The sequence below is a fragment of the Octopus bimaculoides genome, chromosome 2 (assembly GCF_001194135.2).
Source record: "Octopus bimaculoides isolate UCB-OBI-ISO-001 chromosome 2, ASM119413v2, whole genome shotgun sequence".
NCBI lineage: Eukaryota > Metazoa > Mollusca > Cephalopoda > Octopoda > Octopodidae > Octopus > Octopus bimaculoides.
In genome coordinates this window covers 142,004,502-142,008,742 of record NC_068982.1, presented here as the reverse complement: position 1 = coordinate 142,008,742, position 4,241 = coordinate 142,004,502, and positions in this window count along the sequence as shown.

Here is a 4,241-nt window from a genome sequence, read left to right as displayed (position 1 = left end):
ATATATATATATATATATATATATACACATCTCTATCTCCGAGGGAAACAATATCAAATTTTGGTTTAAAACTACTTGTCTTGCAGTTAAGCCCACTGTTTATTTGCGGCAACGGTATCTGAAAAGATATTGACATTCTATGTATATCGCTGACAGAGGAATGACAGCTATCTCTTTACGTTCATTTGTGATAATTATTCAGTGATCTGAATACAGAAAAGCAGATAGTTGATGACGGCGACATTTTGACAAGTGCAAGGAAGGCACAGCTCACGTGATGTGGTAGTCCGGGTGGCGATAGCGAGTGATTAACCCCCGCTAGCAATAAAAACACAAGTGCTTGTAGTCACCATAGTTCCATGCGGTAAATGTCGCAGCATATTTCTCTTGTGGTAAATGTCGCAGTATTTTGTTTTCTAACACAACGTCCAATTTTAAGCAGGAATTAATATAACTTTACACAGTTTTATACAAATAATGAAACAGCTGTTGGAAATTTTACTCTATTTATGAAACTGTTGTCGTTCACTAACTAGATTGAAGCTTGTAAGGTACATACGCAAGAAATAACGTTCCACAACACACACTCGTTAGTTAGTTGATTCCTTTTCTAGTGGTATCTATCCTTGCTTCAGTTGCCTATTCATTCCAATTTGTTATTGTCTGCAATTCTTCAGATTGGCTTCATGTTTTCCGTGCCCTTTAACCTACACTTTCAAGGTAATTTACAGACCTTCGTAACACTTATTTCTTTGACAAAGGGGGTTAGTAGAATTTCCCGCTTAACGGAGGTACATGAATCAATTAATCTTCACGATATTCATTAATTGTCGCAGACAAAAGACTACACTCATTTAGTTAAATTATTGGTTTTCGTCTTCATAATGTCGTCGTCCATAACTATCTGCTTTTCCGCATTCAGATCACTGAATAATTATCACAACTGAACGTAAAACCGTCGCATTCAGTAACTGCATTGCTTTAATTTGACAATTACACACACATATACACACATCATTAACCACCATCTCATTATTATGTAAATGTTGTCATTATGTACAGTAATTAATTCTGTTAATTCTATCTACTGAAAGAAGCTGTCACCAAGGCACTTCTAACAGATTCAAACAATTACTCTCGTGCTAGCTCATATACCCATGAAGATATTTAATTTCTTCTTTCTTATGTACATCTACCCAACAGATAAGAAAGTGGGGATAGTGTGATATATTACAAGGAATGTTAATTTTCAGATTAGACTGACCACCTTACGGTGTTCTCATATCAAGATCTTAAGGGTTCTGCTAAGGGTCAACTTTCCTTAATATTTGTGATTCCTTTTCGCAAACTCAGCCATATCTTCCAAAGGTTTGACCATTTAGTTCACGATACATCAATGGTCTAGCACCATTTTATATTTTATCCCGAACCTTAACCATCACTATTGTCTAAAATGCACCATAATCTGCTACATTTTTCTTGAACAAGTGCAAAATACTTTACGTGGTATCTTGGCGTACTAGAAATGGCATTTGTATGTTTCTCTATGTCTATTGGGAAGTTAAGACATTGGACCACACTTTAGATAATGCTGTCCAATATATATATATATATATATATATATATGCTGTAAAAGAAATGAAGGGACTCAGTATGAAACGAGTATTAAACTGAGTTGCGTACAGGTCATCAGACCTTGATCTCAGCGAAACATCCCCACCAAATAATCTCTGATCAAAAATCGGATAATATACTTTACATACGTATAAAACGGGATTAAAAGCTTCACACAATATACAAATGCTTGGTTACAACACTTGGTGTCCTGTGTAATCTGTGGGAAATCTTTTCAAATTTCCCTTTTCAACCTAAGAAATTATGGGCATATTGTATGATAGAGTCTAGAATACAGTATACCTTAGAGTGGATAAACTATCCGTCTATTATTATTACGGTAGAAGAAATTGCCAGTCGTCATACTATCATCTAGTTACATGCCATAAGTCAGATCAAGGGCGATCTTTTTGTTAGACATCAAGAGCTAAAACAGTCACAGCTATAACGAAGAAGAGCAAAACATTCATTCTTCGGGTTAGAACATTGCTTATAGAAGCTGAATAAACCTTTGGTTAAAATCTCACGACTGAAGGAACATCGACCTCCTATCAGTTTCCTTATTACAGGCTGAATCTCAGAATGTAAGGACGGAGGAAACGCCTCTAAGAATTTTGTCCGGCATGTTAACAAGTCTGCTAGCTTACTGCCTTTCTGCCAATAAATAATAAAGAGACATATTGATAAATGTAACCAAACATAAATAACAAGATATATCGGAATAAATTGTAAGGAGAATCAGTAGTGTTGTGACTGAAGATTAAATGTATTCCTCTAGTTTTCATTCTTTTCTATTCCAAATAAAAATTCCCTCTAAATTTAACTCGCTCACTATATTAGACATATATCATCAAAATACTAGGTTTATATCATTCCATTATATCTTTTGTTTTCTTTATGCAGGACATTATTACTTTTTCGGAAATACCTAACATATGAATTGTTCGATCATACAACTTCTATTTACATATTCATCGACTAACTCATAAATGTACGAACATAAAAATCTATTATACTTGGACATTTATTGAAATATGTACAGATGTATTCGCAAGTATATTACCTGATAACGATATTATTTCGCACAGGACGAAATTGCGTAAGTATTTACAAATGATACAAATCAAACACACACCCATAGGCAGTTAAATCATTAAATATATTATTGTAGTATTGATTGTGGTATGAATAACATCACAGAAAAATATGTCCACACACCTACGATTAGTTTTCATGATTGTGCAGTCTCTTCACAACAATGCCAATCTTTATTACTTGCAATATTGGCTAAACATCTGATATTTAGAATAGGTTCGGTGCTATCACAATTTACTATTTACTTTACATTGAACATCTTTCAAAGGGGTTTACTTTGGCACTCGTTGTTCCATGGAGAAATTGTCATTTAGTTTAGTTTTCATGTAGTTGATTGCAGTGTTAATGGAAGTTTCGAGTCTCTGTTGTCATTAGTTTTATCATGTGATTGAAATACCAACGTCTATAATATCGTATTTTGTAAACACCTGCTCCTAAGAGTGCAAACCGAGATATATTGTCAGTGGTAATAGATGACAGAACAGAAGAGTAGAACTGCAGAATATAGAATGAGAACTGTTGTTTATTTGGTAGCTAGGGAATTGATCTTAATATCAATAGCATCAGGAGGAACCAAATACAAAGAAAATGTTGATATATGAATAAGTTTGTTTTTAGCGGAAATAATACTGTGTTGATTTACAGCAGTTACCGTTGTAGTACTAATGTTGTCGCAATCTCGTGACAAGGCGCCATTTACAATTCACAAACACCTCTCCAACAAATTTTAACGATTCTCCGAACCAAATATATAAACTACATAATATGACATTCGTCCGTTTGAAGATTGTATAACGTCCAATCCCAGGTGTAACATGTGTTATTATGATTAAGGATTGACAAGTAAAGCAAACAAAATACAAACTAAGCCAGATAATATGTCAAGAGATGGCAAATGATGTTTGTTTAACAAACTATAAAAAAAAAAGAAGAAAGTAAAACCTATCATGAAATTTTTAGTGTGTCCTTTGTAGTTTAACATTTTGAAAACAAAGTTGAACTATTTTGCTATTCATGCAAATGTTCATTTTTTAAACCTTACACATGTGACATTCTTATTTAATAGCTAAAGTGTTGATAGCGATATTACTACAGCTGCTTGTCAAATCCAGATTACCATGCCAATTTTCTGGATGACTATCTCTGTTCCTCAGGGCTACCTAGAAGGTTTTCTTGCGAAAATAGACAACTGATAACTGTTGCAAAATCAAATACTTTGATTATGACTAATTATGTGAAGAAAATCTCTTATATACATACATACCCGTGATTGTTGGGGCATTGGGATATGTAACAAACTGCCTCAACAAAAACCTGGAAAAATTAGGGTTCTCAAAACCTGAAAGAAAAAGGCTGATTAGAAGACTACAGATTCAAGCCATCAATGGAACTGTAAAGATATGTAAAACTTTACAAAAATTTAGCACATAAATACATATGCATGCATCTAGACATAAACACGCATCCATAAAACAAACATACAAATCTGCGCATACAGTAACACCAAATACTGCACACACACACATATGCAC